Genomic DNA, 18,069 nt, shown 5'->3' on the forward strand with positions numbered 1-18,069 from the left:
TTGGATGGGATTGCTTGCAAATAAAGTCATTCTGCCACGGGTTCGGAGCCCGATAGCATTCTCCATTCGCTTCATCTCAAAAAGCGTCATCGTGTGCACTGCTTCACTAAGTCACCCTGAGCTAGTGAGGTGTTGCATTTTTTGCGGCCGCAGTCGGGGCCACTAGAGCGCATACTCTGGTTTCTCTTCAAACCGAATAAATCTTTCGCCTTTTACTAAAGATTTCCGTGGAGAGGAACATTAAAGAGTTTCACTCAATTTTTTGAAGCCCTGCCAAGTGCAGGGTTACCTATGCTGGTTAAAAAGAAACAGAGCAAATGAAAGCGCAAAGCCTGCTTTTCAGCTGTTGGCTTGCACCCCCCAGCTGTCAGTCAGCCTTTGCAGGGGTCCTCGCAGCACAGCCAGGCTGATGCCTTGCAGTGGTAGCCAGAGGGGGGAGCCTTTAGCTAATGCTTGCTGCTGTCGCCACCTGCTGGTGAGCCAGCAGAGGCTGGCTGCAAGCTAGCATCCAGGAGGATATGGCCCCAGTGGGCAGGGGTTTGGGCCCGGGCCCCGATCGGCTGACGAACGCCTGACAAACGCCGTTCTTTGCCCGCTGGCAGCCCAGGAGGCCCAGCACCCGTGCAAGACAGGGTGAGGGCGGAAAATGACCCCTGTGTCCTGAGAAAGGAGAGAGCGGGCTGCTTCTTCAACATCCTGGGGGAGGAGCCCCATCTCTGGGGCCCAAAAGAAAATCTCACGCCTGCCTCCCAGAAGCCCTAGACCTTATGTAAACGAGGGGAGTCCTCAGGCAAAGGCAGACTCTGCCTGCCTTTTGGCCAATGTCACATGGCCTGCGGTCTGGAGAAATTTGCATACCCACAATCCCCTGCCAGGTTTCATGACTTTGGATGGGATTGCTTGCAAATAAAGTCATTCTGCCACGGGTTCGGAGCCCGATAGCATTCTCCATTCGCTTCATCTCAAAAAGCGTCATCGTGTGCACTGCTTCACTAAGTCACCCTGAGCTAGTGAGGTGTTGCATTTTTTGCGGCCGCAGTCGGGGCCACCAGAGCGCATACTCTGGTTTCTCTTCAAACCGAATAAATCTTTCGCCTTTTACTAAAGATTTCCGTGGAGAGGAACATTAAAGAGTTTCACTCAATTTTTTGAAGCCCTGCCAAGTGCAGGGTTACCTATGCTGGTTAAAAAAAAAAAGAAACAGAGCAAATGAAAGCGCAAAGCCTGCTTTTCAGCTGTTGGCTTGCACCCCCCAGCTGTCAGTCAGCCTTTGCAGGGGTCCTCGCAGCACAGCCAGGCTGATGCCTTGCAGTGGTAGCCAGAGGGGGGAGCCTTTAGCTAATGCTTGCTGCTGTCGCCACCTGCTGGTGAGCCAGCAGAGGCTGGCTCCAAGCTAGCATCCAGGAGGATATGGCCCCAGTGGGCAGGGGTTTGGGCCCGGGCCCCGATCGGCTGACGAACGCCTGACAAACGCCGTTCTTTGCCCGCTGGCAGCCCAGGAGGCCCAGCACCCGTGCAAGACAGGGTGAGGGCGGAAAATGACCCCTGTGTCCTGAGAAAGGAGAGAGCGGGCTGCTTTTTCAACATCCTGGGGGAGGAGCCCCATCTCTGGGGCCCAAAAGAAAATCTCACGCCTGCCTCCCAGAAGCCCTAGACCTTATGTAAACGAGGGGAGTCCTCAGGCAAAGGCAGACTCTGCCTGCCTTTTGGCCAATGTCACATGGCCTGCGGTCTGGAGAAATTTGCATACCCACAATCCCCTGCCAGGTTTCATGACTTTGGATGGGATTGCTTGCAAATAAAGTCATTCTGCCACGGGTTCGGAGCCCGATAGCATTCTCCATTCGCTTCATCTCAAAAAGCGTCATCGTGTGCACTGCTTCACTAAGTCACCCTGAGCTAGTGAGGTGTTGCATTTTTTGCGGCCGCAGTCGGGGCCACTAGAGCGCATACTCTGGTTTCTCTTCAAACCGAATAAATCTTTCGCCTTTTACTAAAGATTTCCGTGGAGAGGAACATTAAAGAGTTTCACTCAATTTTTTGAAGCCCTGCCAAGTGCAGGGTTACCTATGCTGGTTAAAAAAAAAAAGAAACAGAGCAAATGAAAGCGCAAAGCCTGCTTTTCAGCTGTTGGCTTGCACCCCCCAGCTGTCAGTCAGCCTTTGCAGGGGTCCTCGCAGCACAGCCAGGCTGATGCTTTGCAGTGGTAGCCAGAGGGGGGAGCCTTTAGCTAATGCTTGCTGCTGTCGCCACCTGCTGGTGAGCCAGCAGAGGCTGGCTCCAAGCTAGCATCCAGGAGGATATGGCCCCAGTGGGCAGGGGTTTGGGCCCGGGCCCCGATCGGCTGACGAACGCCTGACAAACGCCGTTCTTTGCCCGCTGGCAGCCCAGGAGGCCCAGCACCCGTGCAAGACAGGGTGAGGGCGGAAAATGATCCCTGTGTCCTGAGAAAGGAGAGAGCGGGCTGCTTCTTCAACATCCTGGGGGAGGAGCCCCATCTCTGGGGCCCAAAAGAAAATCTCACGCCTGCCTCCCAGAAGCCCTAGACCTTATGTAAACGAGGGGAGTCCTCAGGCAAAGGCAGACTCTGCCTGCCTTTTGGCCAATGTCACATGGCCTGCGGTCTGGAGAAATTTGCATACCCACAATCCCCTGCCAGGTTTCATGACTTTGGATGGGATTGCTTGCAAATAAAGTCATTCTGCCACGGGTTCGGAGCCCGATAGCATTCTCCATTCGCTTCATCTCAAAAAGCGTCATCGTGTGCACTGCTTCACTAAGTCACCCTGAGCTAGTGAGGTGTTGCATTTTTTGCGGCCGCAGTCGGGGCCACTAGAGCGCATACTCTGGTTTCTCTTCAAACCGAATAAATCTTTCGCCTTTTACTAAAGATTTCCGTGGAGAGGAACATTAAAGAGTTTCACTCAATTTTTTGAAGCCCTGCCAAGTGCAGGGTTACCTATGCTGGTTAAAAAAAAAAAGAAACAGAGCAAATAAAAGCGCAAAGCCTGCTTTTCAGCTGTTGGCTTGCACCCCCCAGCTGTCAGTCAGCCTTTGCAGGGGTCCTCGCAGCACAGCCAGGCTGATGCCTTGCAGTGGTAGCCAGAGGGGGGAGCCTTTAGCTAATGCTTGCTGCTGTTGCCACCTGCTGGTGAGCCAGCAGAGGCTGGCTCCAAGCTAGCATCCAGGAGGATATGGCCCCAGTGGGCAGGGGTTTGGGCCCGGGCCCCGATCGGCTGACGAACGCCTGACAAACGCCGTCCTTTGCCCGCTGGCAGCCCAGGAGGCCCAGCACCCGTGCAAGACAGGGTGAGGGCGGAAAATGACCCCTGTGTCCTGAGAAAGGAGAGAGCGGGCTGCTTCTTCAACATCCTGGGGGAGGAGCCCCATCTCTGGGGCCCAAAAGAAAATCTCACGCCTGCCTCCCAGAAGCCCTAGACCTTATGTAAACGAGGGGAGTCCTCAGGCAAAGGCAGACTCTGCCTGCCTTTTGGCCAATGTCACATGGCCTGCGGTCTGGAGAAATTTGCATACCCACAATCCCCTGCCAGGTTTCATGACTTTGGATGGGATTGCTTGCAAATAAAGTCATTCTGCCACGGGTTCGGAGCCCGATAGCATTCTCCATTCGCTTCATCTCAAAAAGCGTCATCGTGTGCACTGCTTCACTAAGTCACCCTGAGCTAGTGAGGTGTTGCATTTTTTGCGGCCGCAGTCGGGGCCACTAGAGCGCATACTCTGGTTTCTCTTCAAACCGAATAAATCTTTCGCCTTTTACTAAAGATTTCCGTGGAGAGGAACATTAAAGAGTTTCACTCAATTTTTTGAAGCCCTGCCAAGTGCAGGGTTACCTATGCTGGTTAAAAAGAAACAGAGCAAATGAAAGCGCAAAGCCTGCTTTTCAGCTGTTGGCTTGCACCCCCCAGCTGTCAGTCAGCCTTTGCAGGGGTCCTCGCAGCACAGCCAGGCTGATGCCTTGCAGTGGTAGCCAGAGGGGGGAGCCTTTAGCTAATGCTTGCTGCTGTCGCCACCTGCTGGTGAGCCAGCAGAGGCTGGCTGCAAGCTAGCATCCAGGAGGATATGGCCCCAGTGGGCAGGGGTTTGGGCCCGGGCCCCGATCGGCTGACGAACGCCTGACAAACGCCGTTCTTTGCCCGCTGGCAGCCCAGGAGGCCCAGCACCCGTGCAAGACAGGGTGAGGGCGGAAAATGACCCCTGTGTCCTGAGAAAGGAGAGAGCGGGCTGCTTCTTCAACATCCTGGGGGAGGAGCCCCATCTCTGGGGCCCAAAAGAAAATCTCACGCCTGCCTCCCAGAAGCCCTAGACCTTATGTAAACGAGGGGAGTCCTCAGGCAAAGGCAGACTCTGCCTGCCTTTTGGCCAATGTCACATGGCCTGCGGTCTGGAGAAATTTGCATACCCACAATCCCCTGCCAGGTTTCATGACTTTGGATGGGATTGCTTGCAAATAAAGTCATTCTGCCACGGGTTCGGAGCCCGATAGCATTCTCCATTCGCTTCATCTCAAAAAGCGTCATCGTGTGCACTGCTTCACTAAGTCACCCTGAGCTAGTGAGGTGTTGCATTTTTTGCGGCCGCAGTCGGGGCCACCAGAGCGCATACTCTGGTTTCTCTTCAAACCGAATAAATCTTTCGCCTTTTACTAAAGATTTCCGTGGAGAGGAACATTAAAGAGTTTCACTCAATTTTTTGAAGCCCTGCCAAGTGCAGGGTTACCTATGCTGGTTAAAAAAAAAAAGAAACAGAGCAAATGAAAGCGCAAAGCCTGCTTTTCAGCTGTTGGCTTGCACCCCCCAGCTGTCAGTCAGCCTTTGCAGGGGTCCTCGCAGCACAGCCAGGCTGATGCCTTGCAGTGGTAGCCAGAGGGGGGAGCCTTTAGCTAATGCTTGCTGCTGTCGCCACCTGCTGGTGAGCCAGCAGAGGCTGGCTCCAAGCTAGCATCCAGGAGGATATGGCCCCAGTGGGCAGGGGTTTGGGCCCGGGCCCCGATCGGCTGACGAACGCCTGACAAACGCCGTTCTTTGCCCGCTGGCAGCCCAGGAGGCCCAGCACCCGTGCAAGACAGGGTGAGGGCGGAAAATGACCCCTGTGTCCTGAGAAAGGAGAGAGCGGGCTGCTTTTTCAACATCCTGGGGGAGGAGCCCCATCTCTGGGGCCCAAAAGAAAATCTCACGCCTGCCTCCCAGAAGCCCTAGACCTTATGTAAACGAGGGGAGTCCTCAGGCAAAGGCAGACTCTGCCTGCCTTTTGGCCAATGTCACATGGCCTGCGGTCTGGAGAAATTTGCATACCCACAATCCCCTGCCAGGTTTCATGACTTTGGATGGGATTGCTTGCAAATAAAGTCATTCTGCCACGGGTTCGGAGCCCGATAGCATTCTCCATTCGCTTCATCTCAAAAAGCGTCATCGTGTGCACTGCTTCACTAAGTCACCCTGAGCTAGTGAGGTGTTGCATTTTTTGCGGCCGCAGTCGGGGCCACTAGAGCGCATACTCTGGTTTCTCTTCAAACCGAATAAATCTTTCGCCTTTTACTAAAGATTTCCGTGGAGAGGAACATTAAAGAGTTTCACTCAATTTTTTGAAGCCCTGCCAAGTGCAGGGTTACCTATGCTGGTTAAAAAAAAAAAGAAACAGAGCAAATGAAAGCGCAAAGCCTGCTTTTCAGCTGTTGGCTTGCACCCCCCAGCTGTCAGTCAGCCTTTGCAGGGGTCCTCGCAGCACAGCCAGGCTGATGCTTTGCAGTGGTAGCCAGAGGGGGGAGCCTTTAGCTAATGCTTGCTGCTGTCGCCACCTGCTGGTGAGCCAGCAGAGGCTGGCTCCAAGCTAGCATCCAGGAGGATATGGCCCCAGTGGGCAGGGGTTTGGGCCCGGGCCCCGATCGGCTGACGAACGCCTGACAAACGCCGTTCTTTGCCCGCTGGCAGCCCAGGAGGCCCAGCACCCGTGCAAGACAGGGTGAGGGCGGAAAATGATCCCTGTGTCCTGAGAAAGGAGAGAGCGGGCTGCTTCTTCAACATCCTGGGGGAGGAGCCCCATCTCTGGGGCCCAAAAGAAAATCTCACGCCTGCCTCCCAGAAGCCCTAGACCTTATGTAAACGAGGGGAGTCCTCAGGCAAAGGCAGACTCTGCCTGCCTTTTGGCCAATGTCACATGGCCTGCGGTCTGGAGAAATTTGCATACCCACAATCCCCTGCCAGGTTTCATGACTTTGGATGGGATTGCTTGCAAATAAAGTCATTCTGCCACGGGTTCGGAGCCCGATAGCATTCTCCATTCGCTTCATCTCAAAAAGCGTCATCGTGTGCACTGCTTCACTAAGTCACCCTGAGCTAGTGAGGTGTTGCATTTTTTGCGGCCGCAGTCGGGGCCACTAGAGCGCATACTCTGGTTTCTCTTCAAACCGAATAAATCTTTCGCCTTTTACTAAAGATTTCCGTGGAGAGGAACATTAAAGAGTTTCACTCAATTTTTTGAAGCCCTGCCAAGTGCAGGGTTACCTATGCTGGTTAAAAAAAAAAAGAAACAGAGCAAATAAAAGCGCAAAGCCTGCTTTTCAGCTGTTGGCTTGCACCCCCCAGCTGTCAGTCAGCCTTTGCAGGGGTCCTCGCAGCACAGCCAGGCTGATGCCTTGCAGTGGTAGCCAGAGGGGGGAGCCTTTAGCTAATGCTTGCTGCTGTTGCCACCTGCTGGTGAGCCAGCAGAGGCTGGCTCCAAGCTAGCATCCAGGAGGATATGGCCCCAGTGGGCAGGGGTTTGGGCCCGGGCCCCGATCGGCTGACGAACGCCTGACAAACGCCGTCCTTTGCCCGGCGGGCTTTGCCCTGGCGGGCAAAAGAACCTGGCAGCCCAGGAGGCCCAGCACCCGTGCAAGACAGGGTGAGGGCGGAAAATGACCCCTGTGTCCTGAGAAAGGAGAGAGCGGGCTGCTTTTTCAACATCCTGGGGGAGGAGCCCCATCTCTGGGGCCCAAAAGAAAATCTCACGCCTGCCTCCCAGAAGCCCTAGACCTTATGTAAACGAGGGGAGTCCTCAGGCAAAGGCAGACTCTGCCTGCCTTTTGGCCAATGTCACATGGCCTGCGGTCTGGAGAAATTTGCATACCCACAATCCCCTGCCAGGTTTCATGACTTTGGATGGGATTGCTTGCAAATAAAGTCATTCTGCCACGGGTTCGGAGCCCGATAGCATTCTCCATTCGCTTCATCTCAAAAAGCGTCATCGTGTGCACTGCTTCACTAAGTCACCCTGAGCTAGTGAGGTGTTGCATTTTTTGCGGCCGCAGTCGGGGCCACTAGAGCGCATACTCTGGTTTCTCTTCAAACCGAATAAATCTTTCGCCTTTTACTAAAGATTTCCGTGGAGAGGAACATTAAAGAGTTTCACTCAATTTTTTGAAGCCCTGCCAAGTGCAGGGTTACCTATGCTGGTTAAAAAAAAAAAGAAACAGAGCAAATGAAAGCGCAAAGCCTGCTTTTCAGCTGTTGGCTTGCACCCCCCAGCTGTCAGTCAGCCTTTGCAGGGGTCCTCGCAGCACAGCCAGGCTGATGCTTTGCAGTGGTAGCCAGAGGGGGGAGCCTTTAGCTAATGCTTGCTGCTGTCGCCACCTGCTGGTGAGCCAGCAGAGGCTGGCTCCAAGCTAGCATCCAGGAGGATATGGCCCCAGTGGGCAGGGGTTTGGGCCCGGGCCCCGATCGGCTGACGAACGCCTGACAAACGCCGTTCTTTGCCCGCTGGCAGCCCAGGAGGCCCAGCACCCGTGCAAGACAGGGTGAGGGCGGAAAATGATCCCTGTGTCCTGAGAAAGGAGAGAGCGGGCTGCTTCTTCAACATCCTGGGGGAGGAGCCCCATCTCTGGGGCCCAAAAGAAAATCTCACGCCTGCCTCCCAGAAGCCCTAGACCTTATGTAAACGAGGGGAGTCCTCAGGCAAAGGCAGACTCTGCCTGCCTTTTGGCCAATGTCACATGGCCTGCGGTCTGGAGAAATTTGCATACCCACAATCCCCTGCCAGGTTTCATGACTTTGGATGGGATTGCTTGCAAATAAAGTCATTCTGCCACGGGTTCGGAGCCCGATAGCATTCTCCATTCGCTTCATCTCAAAAAGCGTCATCGTGTGCACCTCTTCACTAAGTCACCCTGAGCTAGTGAGGTGTTGCATTTTTTGCGGCCGCAGTCGGGGCCACTAGAGCGCATACTCTGGTTTCTCTTCAAACCGAATAAATCTTTCGCCTTTTACTAAAGATTTCCGTGGAGAGGAACATTAAAGAGTTTCACTCAATTTTTTGAAGCCCTGCCAAGTGCAGGGTTACCTATGCTGGTTAAAAAAAAAAAGAAACAGAGCAAATGAAAGCGCAAAGCCTGCTTTTCAGCTGTTGGCTTGCACCCCCCAGCTGTCAGTCAGCCTTTGCAGGGGTCCTCGCAGCACAGCCAGGCTGATGCCTTGCAGTGGTAGCCAGAGGGGGGAGCCTTTAGCTAATGCTTGCTGCTGTCGCCACCTGCTGGTGAGCTAGCAGAGGCTGGCTCCAAGCTAGCATCCAGGAGGATATGGCCCCAGTGGGCAGGGGTTTGGGCCCGGGCCCCGATCGGCTGACGAACGCCTGACAAACGCCGTCCTTTGCCCGGCGGGCTTTGCCCTGGCGGGCAAAAGAACCTGGCAGCCCAGGAGGCCCAGCACCCGTGCAAGACAGGGTGAGGGCGGAAAATGACCCCTGTGTCCTGAGAAAGGAGAGAGCGGGCTGCTTTTTCAACATCCTGGGGGAGGAGCCCCATCTCTGGGGCCCAAAAGAAAATCTCACGCCTGCCTCCCAGAAGCCCTAGACCTTATGTAAACGAGGGGAGTCCTCAGGCAAAGGCAGACTCTGCCTGCCTTTTGGCCAATGTCACATGGCCTGCGGTCTGGAGAAATTTGCATACCCACAATCCCCTGCCAGGTTTCATGACTTTGGATGGGATTGCTTGCAAATAAAGTCATTCTGCCACGGGTTCGGAGCCCGATAGCATTCTCCATTCGCTTCATCTCAAAAAGCGTCATCGTGTGCACTGCTTCACTAAGTCACCCTGAGCTAGTGAGGTGTTGCATTTTTTGCGGCCGCAGTCGGGGCCACTAGAGCGCATACTCTGGTTTCTCTTCAAACCGAATAAATCTTTCGCCTTTTACTAAAGATTTCCGTGGAGAGGAACATTAAAGAGTTTCACTCAATTTTTTGAAGCCCTGCCAAGTGCAGGGTTACCTATGCTGGTTAAAAAAAAAAAGAAACAGAGCAAATGAAAGCGCAAAGCCTGCTTTTCAGCTGTTGGCTTGCACCCCCCAGCTGTCAGTCAGCCTTTGCAGGGGTCCTCGCAGCACAGCCAGGCTGATGCTTTGCAGTGGTAGCCAGAGGGGGGAGCCTTTAGCTAATGCTTGCTGCTGTCGCCACCTGCTGGTGAGCCAGCAGAGGCTGGCTCCAAGCTAGCATCCAGGAGGATATGGCCCCAGTGGGCAGGGGTTTGGGCCCGGGCCCCGATCGGCTGACGAACGCCTGACAAACGCCGTTCTTTGCCCGCTGGCAGCCCAGGAGGCCCAGCACCCGTGCAAGACAGGGTGAGGGCGGAAAATGATCCCTGTGTCCTGAGAAAGGAGAGAGCGGGCTGCTTCTTCAACATCCTGGGGGAGGAGCCCCATCTCTGGGGCCCAAAAGAAAATCTCACGCCTGCCTCCCAGAAGCCCTAGACCTTATGTAAACGAGGGGAGTCCTCAGGCAAAGGCAGACTCTGCCTGCCTTTTGGCCAATGTCACATGGCCTGCGGTCTGGAGAAATTTGCATACCCACAATCCCCTGCCAGGTTTCATGACTTTGGATGGGATTGCTTGCAAATAAAGTCATTCTGCCACGGGTTCGGAGCCCGATAGCATTCTCCATTCGCTTCATCTCAAAAAGCGTCATCGTGTGCACTGCTTCACTAAGTCACCCTGAGCTAGTGAGGTGTTGCATTTTTTGCGGCCGCAGTCGGGGCCACTAGAGCGCATACTCTGGTTTCTCTTCAAACCGAATAAATCTTTCGCCTTTTACTAAAGATTTCCGTGGAGAGGAACATTAAAGAGTTTCACTCAATTTTTTGAAGCCCTGCCAAGTGCAGGGTTACCTATGCTGGTTAAAAAAAAAAAGAAACAGAGCAAATAAAAGCGCAAAGCCTGCTTTTCAGCTGTTGGCTTGCACCCCCCAGCTGTCAGTCAGCCTTTGCAGGGGTCCTCGCAGCACAGCCAGGCTGATGCCTTGCAGTGGTAGCCAGAGGGGGGAGCCTTTAGCTAATGCTTGCTGCTGTTGCCACCTGCTGGTGAGCCAGCAGAGGCTGGCTCCAAGCTAGCATCCAGGAGGATATGGCCCCAGTGGGCAGGGGTTTGGGCCCGGGCCCCGATCGGCTGACGAACGCCTGACAAACGCCGTCCTTTGCCCGCTGGCAGCCCAGGAGGCCCAGCACCCGTGCAAGACAGGGTGAGGGCGGAAAATGACCCCTGTGTCCTGAGAAAGGAGAGAGCGGGCTGCTTCTTCAACATCCTGGGGGAGGAGCCCCATCTCTGGGGCCCAAAAGAAAATCTCACGCCTGCCTCCCAGAAGCCCTAGACCTTATGTAAACGAGGGGAGTCCTCAGGCAAAGGCAGACTCTGCCTGCCTTTTGGCCAATGTCACATGGCCTGCGGTCTGGAGAAATTTGCATACCCACAATCCCCTGCCAGGTTTCATGACTTTGGATGGGATTGCTTGCAAATAAAGTCATTCTGCCACGGGTTCGGAGCCCGATAGCATTCTCCATTCGCTTCATCTCAAAAAGCGTCATCGTGTGCACTGCTTCACTAAGTCACCCTGAGCTAGTGAGGTGTTGCATTTTTTGCGGCCGCAGTCGGGGCCACTAGAGCGCATACTCTGGTTTCTCTTCAAACCGAATAAATCTTTCGCCTTTTACTAAAGATTTCCGTGGAGAGGAACATTAAAGAGTTTCACTCAATTTTTTGAAGCCCTGCCAAGTGCAGGGTTACCTATGCTGGTTAAAAAGAAACAGAGCAAATGAAAGCGCAAAGCCTGCTTTTCAGCTGTTGGCTTGCACCCCCCAGCTGTCAGTCAGCCTTTGCAGGGGTCCTCGCAGCACAGCCAGGCTGATGCCTTGCAGTGGTAGCCAGAGGGGGGAGCCTTTAGCTAATGCTTGCTGCTGTCGCCACCTGCTGGTGAGCCAGCAGAGGCTGGCTGCAAGCTAGCATCCAGGAGGATATGGCCCCAGTGGGCAGGGGTTTGGGCCCGGGCCCCGATCGGCTGACGAACGCCTGACAAACGCCGTTCTTTGCCTGCTGGCAGCCCAGGAGGCCCAGCACCCGTGCAAGACAGGGTGAGGGCGGAAAATGACCCCTGTGTCCTGAGAAAGGAGAGAGCGGGCTGCTTCTTCAACATCCTGGGGGAGGAGCCCCATCTCTGGGGCCCAAAAGAAAATCTCACGCCTGCCTCCCAGAAGCCCTAGACCTTATGTAAACGAGGGGAGTCCTCAGGCAAAGGCAGACTCTGCCTGCCTTTTGGCCAATGTCACATGGCCTGCGGTCTGGAGAAATTTGCATACCCACAATCCCCTGCCAGGTTTCATGACTTTGGATGGGATTGCTTGCAAATAAAGTCATTCTGCCACGGGTTCGGAGCCCGATAGCATTCTCCATTCGCTTCATCTCAAAAAGCGTCATCGTGTGCACTGCTTCACTAAGTCACCCTGAGCTAGTGAGGTGTTGCATTTTTTGCGGCCGCAGTCGGGGCCACCAGAGCGCATACTCTGGTTTCTCTTCAAACCGAATAAATCTTTCGCCTTTTACTAAAGATTTCCGTGGAGAGGAACATTAAAGAGTTTCACTCAATTTTTTGAAGCCCTGCCAAGTGCAGGGTTACCTATGCTGGTTAAAAAAAAAAAGAAACAGAGCAAATGAAAGCGCAAAGCCTGCTTTTCAGCTGTTGGCTTGCACCCCCCAGCTGTCAGTCAGCCTTTGCAGGGGTCCTCGCAGCACAGCCAGGCTGATGCCTTGCAGTGGTAGCCAGAGGGGGGAGCCTTTAGCTAATGCTTGCTGCTGTCGCCACCTGCTGGTGAGCCAGCAGAGGCTGGCTCCAAGCTAGCATCCAGGAGGATATGGCCCCAGTGGGCAGGGGTTTGGGCCCGGGCCCCGATCGGCTGACGAACGCCTGACAAACGCCGTTCTTTGCCCGCTGGCATCCCAGGAGGCCCAGCACCCGTGCAAGACAGGGTGAGGGCGGAAAATGACCCCTGTGTCCTGAGAAAGGAGAGAGCGGGCTGCTTTTTCAACATCCTGGGGGAGGAGCCCCATCTCTGGGGCCCAAAAGAAAATCTCACGCCTGCCTCCCAGAAGCCCTAGACCTTATGTAAACGAGGGGAGTCCTCAGGCAAAGGCAGACTCTGCCTGCCTTTTGGCCAATGTCACATGGCCTGCGGTCTGGAGAAATTTGCATACCCACAATCCCCTGCCAGGTTTCATGACTTTGGATGGGATTGCTTGCAAATAAAGTCATTCTGCCACGGGTTCGGAGCCCGATAGCATTCTCCATTCGCTTCATCTCAAAAAGCGTCATCGTGTGCACTGCTTCACTAAGTCACCCTGAGCTAGTGAGGTGTTGCATTTTTTGCGGCCGCAGTCGGGGCCACTAGAGCGCATACTCTGGTTTCTCTTCAAACCGAATAAATCTTTCGCCTTTTACTAAAGATTTCCGTGGAGAGGAACATTAAAGAGTTTCACTCAATTTTTTGAAGCCCTGCCAAGTGCAGGGTTACCTATGCTGGTTAAAAAAAAAAAGAAACAGAGCAAATGAAAGCGCAAAGCCTGCTTTTCAGCTGTTGGCTTGCACCCCCCAGCTGTCAGTCAGCCTTTGCAGGGGTCCTCGCAGCACAGCCAGGCTGATGCTTTGCAGTGGTAGCCAGAGGGGGGAGCCTTTAGCTAATGCTTGCTGCTGTCGCCACCTGCTGGTGAGCCAGCAGAGGCTGGCTCCAAGCTAGCATCCAGGAGGATATGGCCCCAGTGGGCAGGGGTTTGGGCCCGGGCCCCGATCGGCTGACGAACGCCTGACAAACGCCGTTCTTTGCCCGCTGGCAGCCCAGGAGGCCCAGCACCCGTGCAAGACAGGGTGAGGGCGGAAAATGATCCCTGTGTCCTGAGAAAGGAGAGAGCGGGCTGCTTCTTCAACATCCTGGGGGAGGAGCCCCATCTCTGGGGCCCAAAAGAAAATCTCACGCCTGCCTCCCAGAAGCCCTAGACCTTATGTAAACGAGGGGAGTCCTCAGGCAAAGGCAGACTCTGCCTGCCTTTTGGCCAATGTCACATGGCCTGCGGTCTGGAGAAATTTGCATACCCACAATCCCCTGCCAGGTTTCATGACTTTGGATGGGATTGCTTGCAAATAAAGTCATTCTGCCACGGGTTCGGAGCCCGATAGCATTCTCCATTCGCTTCATCTCAAAAAGCGTCATCGTGTGCACTGCTTCACTAAGTCACCCTGAGCTAGTGAGGTGTTGCATTTTTTGCGGCCGCAGTCGGGGCCACTAGAGCGCATACTCTGGTTTCTCTTCAAACCGAATAAATCTTTCGCCTTTTACTAAAGATTTCCGTGGAGAGGAACATTAAAGAGTTTCACTCAATTTTTTGAAGCCCTGCCAAGTGCAGGGTTACCTATGCTGGTTAAAAAAAAAAAGAAACAGAGCAAATAAAAGCGCAAAGCCTGCTTTTCAGCTGTTGGCTTGCACCCCCCAGCTGTCAGTCAGCCTTTGCAGGGGTCCTCGCAGCACAGCCAGGCTGATGCCTTGCAGTGGTAGCCAGAGGGGGGAGCCTTTAGCTAATGCTTGCTGCTGTTGCCACCTGCTGGTGAGCCAGCAGAGGCTGGCTCCAAGCTAGCATCCAGGAGGATATGGCCCCAGTGGGCAGGGGTTTGGGCCCGGGCCCCGATCGGCTGACGAACGCCTGACAAACGCCGTCCTTTGCCCGGCGGGCTTTGCCCTGGCGGGCAAAAGAACCTGGCAGCCCAGGAGGCCCAGCACCCGTGCAAGACAGGGTGAGGGCGGAAAATGACCCCTGTGTCCTGAGAAAGGAGAGAGCGGGCTGCTTTTTCAACATCCTGGGGGAGGAGCCCCATCTCTGGGGCCCAAAAGAAAATCTCACGCCTGCCTCCCAGAAGCCCTAGACCTTATGTAAACGAGGGGAGTCCTCAGGCAAAGGCAGACTCTGCCTGCCTTTTGGCCAATGTCACATGGCCTGCGGTCTGGAGAAATTTGCATACCCACAATCCCCTGCCAGGTTTCATGACTTTGGATGGGATTGCTTGCAAATAAAGTCATTCTGCCACGGGTTCGGAGCCCGATAGCATTCTCCATTCGCTTCATCTCAAAAAGCGTCATCGTGTGCACTGCTTCACTAAGTCACCCTGAGCTAGTGAGGTGTTGCATTTTTTGCGGCCGCAGTCGGGGCCACTAGAGCGCATACTCTGGTTTCTCTTCAAACCGAATAAATCTTTCGCCTTTTACTAAAGATTTCCGTGGAGAGGAACATTAAAGAGTTTCACTCAATTTTTTGAAGCCCTGCCAAGTGCAGGGTTACCTATGCTGGTTAAAAAAAAAAAGAAACAGAGCAAATGAAAGCGCAAAGCCTGCTTTTCAGCTGTTGGCTTGCACCCCCCAGCTGTCAGTCAGCCTTTGCAGGGGTCCTCGCAGCACAGCCAGGCTGATGCTTTGCAGTGGTAGCCAGAGGGGGGAGCCTTTAGCTAATGCTTGCTGCTGTCGCCACCTGCTGGTGAGCCAGCAGAGGCTGGCTCCAAGCTAGCATCCAGGAGGATATGGCCCCAGTGGGCAGGGGTTTGGGCCCGGGCCCCGATCGGCTGACGAACGCCTGACAAACGCCGTTCTTTGCCCGCTGGCAGCCCAGGAGGCCCAGCACCCGTGCAAGACAGGGTGAGGGCGGAAAATGATCCCTGTGTCCTGAGAAAGGAGAGAGCGGGCTGCTTCTTCAACATCCTGGGGGAGGAGCCCCATCTCTGGGGCCCAAAAGAAAATCTCACGCCTGCCTCCCAGAAGCCCTAGACCTTATGTAAACGAGGGGAGTCCTCAGGCAAAGGCAGACTCTGCCTGCCTTTTGGCCAATGTCACATGGCCTGCGGTCTGGAGAAATTTGCATACCCACAATCCCCTGCCAGGTTTCATGACTTTGGATGGGATTGCTTGCAAATAAAGTCATTCTGCCACGGGTTCGGAGCCCGATAGCATTCTCCATTCGCTTCATCTCAAAAAGCGTCATCGTGTGCACCTCTTCACTAAGTCACCCTGAGCTAGTGAGGTGTTGCATTTTTTGCGGCCGCAGTCGGGGCCACTAGAGCGCATACTCTGGTTTCTCTTCAAACCGAATAAATCTTTCGCCTTTTACTAAAGATTTCCGTGGAGAGGAACATTAAAGAGTTTCACTCAATTTTTTGAAGCCCTGCCAAGTGCAGGGTTACCTATGCTGGTTAAAAAAAAAAAGAAACAGAGCAAATGAAAGCGCAAAGCCTGCTTTTCAGCTGTTGGCTTGCACCCCCCAGCTGTCAGTCAGCCTTTGCAGGGGTCCTCGCAGCACAGCCAGGCTGATGCCTTGCAGTGGTAGCCAGAGGGGGGAGCCTTTAGCTAATGCTTGCTGCTGTCGCCACCTGCTGGTGAGCTAGCAGAGGCTGGCTCCAAGCTAGCATCCAGGAGGATATGGCCCCAGTGGGCAGGGGTTTGGGCCCGGGCCCCGATCGGCTGACGAACGCCTGACAAACGCCGTCCTTTGCCCGGCGGGCTTTGCCCTGGCGGGCAAAAGAACCTGGCAGCCCAGGAGGCCCAGCACCCGTGCAAGACAGGGTGAGGGCGGAAAATGACCCCTGTGTCCTGAGAAAGGAGAGAGCGGGCTGCTTTTTCAACATCCTGGGGGAGGAGCCCCATCTCTGGGGCCCAAAAGAAAATCTCACGCCTGCCTCCCAGAAGCCCTAGACCTTATGTAAACGAGGGGAGTCCTCAGGCAAAGGCAGACTCTGCCTGCCTTTTGGCCAATGTCACATGGCCTGCGGTCTGGAGAAATTTGCATACCCACAATCCCCTGCCAGGTTTCATGACTTTGGATGGGATTGCTTGCAAATAAAGTCATTCTGCCACGGGTTCGGAGCCCGATAGCATTCTCCATTCGCTTCATCTCAAAAAGCGTCATCGTGTGCACTGCTTCACTAAGTCACCCTGAGCTAGTGAGGTGTTGCATTTTTTGCGGCCGCAGTCGGGGCCACTAGAGCGCATACTCTGGTTTCTCTTCAAACCGAATAAATCTTTCGCCTTTTACTAAAGATTTCCGTGGAGAGGAACATTAAAGAGTTTCACTCAATTTTTTGAAGCCCTGCCAAGTGCAGGGTTACCTATGCTGGTTAAAAAAAAAAAGAAACAGAGCAAATGAAAGCGCAAAGCCTGCTTTTCAGCTGTTGGCTTGCACCCCCCAGCTGTCAGTCAGCCTTTGCAGGGGTCCTCGCAGCACAGCCAGGCTGATGCTTTGCAGTGGTAGCCAGAGGGGGGAGCCTTTAGCTAATGCTTGCTGCTGTCGCCACCTGCTGGTGAGCCAGCAGAGGCTGGCTCCAAGCTAGCATCCAGGAGGATATGGCCCCAGTGGGCAGGGGTTTGGGCCCGGGCCCCGATCGGCTGACGAACGCCTGACAAACGCCGTTCTTTGCCCGCTGGCAGCCCAGGAGGCCCAGCACCCGTGCAAGACAGGGTGAGGGCGGAAAATGATCCCTGTGTCCTGAGAAAGGAGAGAGCGGGCTGCTTCTTCAACATCCTGGGGGAGGAGCCCCATCTCTGGGGCCCAAAAGAAAATCTCACGCCTGCCTCCCAGAAGCCCTAGACCTTATGTAAACGAGGGGAGTCCTCAGGCAAAGGCAGACTCTGCCTGCCTTTTGGCCAATGTCACATGGCCTGCGGTCTGGAGAAATTTGCATACCCACAATCCCCTGCCAGGTTTCATGACTTTGGATGGGATTGCTTGCAAATAAAGTCATTCTGCCACGGGTTCGGAGCCCGATAGCATTCTCCATTCGCTTCATCTCAAAAAGCGTCATCGTGTGCACTGCTTCACTAAGTCACCCTGAGCTAGTGAGGTGTTGCATTTTTTGCGGCCGCAGTCGGGGCCACTAGAGCGCATACTCTGGTTTCTCTTCAAACCGAATAAATCTTTCGCCTTTTACTAAAGATTTCCGTGGAGAGGAACATTAAAGAGTTTCACTCAATTTTTTGAAGCCCTGCCAAGTGCAGGGTTACCTATGCTGGTTAAAAAAAAAAAGAAACAGAGCAAATAAAAGCGCAAAGCCTGCTTTTCAGCTGTTGGCTTGCACCCCCCAGCTGTCAGTCAGCCTTTGCAGGGGTCCTCGCAGCACAGCCAGGCTGATGCCTTGCAGTGGTAGCCAGAGGGGGGAGCCTTTAGCTAATGCTTGCTGCTGTTGCCACCTGCTGGTGAGCCAGCAGAGGCTGGCTCCAAGCTAGCATCCAGGAGGATATGGCCCCAGTGGGCAGGGGTTTGGGCCCGGGCCCCGATCGGCTGACGAACGCCTGACAAACGCCGTCCTTTGCCCGCTGGCAGCCCAGGAGGCCCAGCACCCGTGCAAGACAGGGTGAGGGCGGAAAATGACCCCTGTGTCCTGAGAAAGGAGAGAGCGGGCTGCTTCTTCAACATCCTGGGGGAGGAGCCCCATCTCTGGGGCCCAAAAGAAAATCTCACGCCTGCCTCCCAGAAGCCCTAGACCTTATGTAAACGAGGGGAGTCCTCAGGCAAAGGCAGACTCTGCCTGCCTTTTGGCCAATGTCACATGGCCTGCGGTCTGGAGAAATTTGCATACCCACAATCCCCTGCCAGGTTTCATGACTTTGGATGGGATTGCTTGCAAATAAAGTCATTCTGCCACGGGTTCGGAGCCCGATAGCATTCTCCATTCGCTTCATCTCAAAAAGCGTCATCGTGTGCACTGCTTCACTAAGTCACCCTGAGCTAGTGAGGT

The 18,069-nt window shown here is 54.4% G+C and overlaps 20 non-coding genes across 20 annotated transcripts; all 20 read left to right on the forward strand.

Annotated features, from left to right (window-relative positions):
• The first annotated feature begins 171 nt into the window (after nucleotides 1–171).
• LOC138565804 (U5 spliceosomal RNA) lies at nucleotides 172–287 on the forward strand. The gene has a single exon (XR_011301629.1). It is a non-coding gene; the product is annotated as a U5 spliceosomal RNA (small nuclear RNA).
• A 770-nt stretch (nucleotides 288–1,057) lies between these two features.
• LOC138565805 (U5 spliceosomal RNA) lies at nucleotides 1,058–1,173 on the forward strand. Its single transcript, XR_011301630.1, has one exon. It is a non-coding gene; the product is annotated as a U5 spliceosomal RNA (small nuclear RNA).
• Nucleotides 1,174–1,949: 776 nt separating this feature from the next.
• LOC138565806 (U5 spliceosomal RNA) lies at nucleotides 1,950–2,065 on the forward strand. The gene has a single exon (XR_011301631.1). It is a non-coding gene; the product is annotated as a U5 spliceosomal RNA (small nuclear RNA).
• Nucleotides 2,066–2,841: 776 nt separating this feature from the next.
• Nucleotides 2,842–2,957, forward strand: LOC138563382 (U5 spliceosomal RNA). Its single transcript, XR_011299359.1, has one exon. It is a non-coding gene; the product is annotated as a U5 spliceosomal RNA (small nuclear RNA).
• Nucleotides 2,958–3,733: 776 nt separating this feature from the next.
• On the forward strand, nucleotides 3,734–3,849 carry LOC138563383 (U5 spliceosomal RNA). Its single transcript, XR_011299360.1, has one exon. It is a non-coding gene; the product is annotated as a U5 spliceosomal RNA (small nuclear RNA).
• Nucleotides 3,850–4,619: 770 nt separating this feature from the next.
• Nucleotides 4,620–4,735, forward strand: LOC138563384 (U5 spliceosomal RNA). Its single transcript, XR_011299361.1, has one exon. It is a non-coding gene; the product is annotated as a U5 spliceosomal RNA (small nuclear RNA).
• A 776-nt stretch (nucleotides 4,736–5,511) lies between these two features.
• LOC138563385 (U5 spliceosomal RNA) lies at nucleotides 5,512–5,627 on the forward strand. The gene has a single exon (XR_011299362.1). It is a non-coding gene; the product is annotated as a U5 spliceosomal RNA (small nuclear RNA).
• A 776-nt stretch (nucleotides 5,628–6,403) lies between these two features.
• Nucleotides 6,404–6,519, forward strand: LOC138563386 (U5 spliceosomal RNA). The gene has a single exon (XR_011299363.1). It is a non-coding gene; the product is annotated as a U5 spliceosomal RNA (small nuclear RNA).
• An 805-nt stretch (nucleotides 6,520–7,324) lies between these two features.
• Nucleotides 7,325–7,440, forward strand: LOC138563388 (U5 spliceosomal RNA). Its single transcript, XR_011299365.1, has one exon. It is a non-coding gene; the product is annotated as a U5 spliceosomal RNA (small nuclear RNA).
• Nucleotides 7,441–8,216: 776 nt separating this feature from the next.
• Nucleotides 8,217–8,332, forward strand: LOC138563389 (U5 spliceosomal RNA). Its single transcript, XR_011299366.1, has one exon. It is a non-coding gene; the product is annotated as a U5 spliceosomal RNA (small nuclear RNA).
• Nucleotides 8,333–9,137: 805 nt separating this feature from the next.
• On the forward strand, nucleotides 9,138–9,253 carry LOC138563390 (U5 spliceosomal RNA). The gene has a single exon (XR_011299367.1). It is a non-coding gene; the product is annotated as a U5 spliceosomal RNA (small nuclear RNA).
• A 776-nt stretch (nucleotides 9,254–10,029) lies between these two features.
• Nucleotides 10,030–10,145, forward strand: LOC138563391 (U5 spliceosomal RNA). The gene has a single exon (XR_011299368.1). It is a non-coding gene; the product is annotated as a U5 spliceosomal RNA (small nuclear RNA).
• Nucleotides 10,146–10,921: 776 nt separating this feature from the next.
• LOC138563392 (U5 spliceosomal RNA) lies at nucleotides 10,922–11,037 on the forward strand. Its single transcript, XR_011299369.1, has one exon. It is a non-coding gene; the product is annotated as a U5 spliceosomal RNA (small nuclear RNA).
• A 770-nt stretch (nucleotides 11,038–11,807) lies between these two features.
• Nucleotides 11,808–11,923, forward strand: LOC138563393 (U5 spliceosomal RNA). Its single transcript, XR_011299370.1, has one exon. It is a non-coding gene; the product is annotated as a U5 spliceosomal RNA (small nuclear RNA).
• Nucleotides 11,924–12,699: 776 nt separating this feature from the next.
• LOC138563394 (U5 spliceosomal RNA) lies at nucleotides 12,700–12,815 on the forward strand. Its single transcript, XR_011299371.1, has one exon. It is a non-coding gene; the product is annotated as a U5 spliceosomal RNA (small nuclear RNA).
• A 776-nt stretch (nucleotides 12,816–13,591) lies between these two features.
• LOC138563395 (U5 spliceosomal RNA) lies at nucleotides 13,592–13,707 on the forward strand. The gene has a single exon (XR_011299372.1). It is a non-coding gene; the product is annotated as a U5 spliceosomal RNA (small nuclear RNA).
• Nucleotides 13,708–14,512: 805 nt separating this feature from the next.
• On the forward strand, nucleotides 14,513–14,628 carry LOC138563396 (U5 spliceosomal RNA). Its single transcript, XR_011299373.1, has one exon. It is a non-coding gene; the product is annotated as a U5 spliceosomal RNA (small nuclear RNA).
• Nucleotides 14,629–15,404: 776 nt separating this feature from the next.
• LOC138563397 (U5 spliceosomal RNA) lies at nucleotides 15,405–15,520 on the forward strand. The gene has a single exon (XR_011299374.1). It is a non-coding gene; the product is annotated as a U5 spliceosomal RNA (small nuclear RNA).
• Nucleotides 15,521–16,325: 805 nt separating this feature from the next.
• On the forward strand, nucleotides 16,326–16,441 carry LOC138563399 (U5 spliceosomal RNA). Its single transcript, XR_011299376.1, has one exon. It is a non-coding gene; the product is annotated as a U5 spliceosomal RNA (small nuclear RNA).
• Nucleotides 16,442–17,217: 776 nt separating this feature from the next.
• Nucleotides 17,218–17,333, forward strand: LOC138563400 (U5 spliceosomal RNA). The gene has a single exon (XR_011299377.1). It is a non-coding gene; the product is annotated as a U5 spliceosomal RNA (small nuclear RNA).
• Nucleotides 17,334–18,069: the final 736 nt, after the last annotated feature.

This window comes from Ambystoma mexicanum, chromosome 1q (genome assembly GCF_040938575.1).
Source record: "Ambystoma mexicanum isolate Mex_15411 chromosome 1q, UKY_AmexF1_1, whole genome shotgun sequence".
NCBI lineage: Eukaryota > Metazoa > Chordata > Amphibia > Caudata > Ambystomatidae > Ambystoma > Ambystoma mexicanum.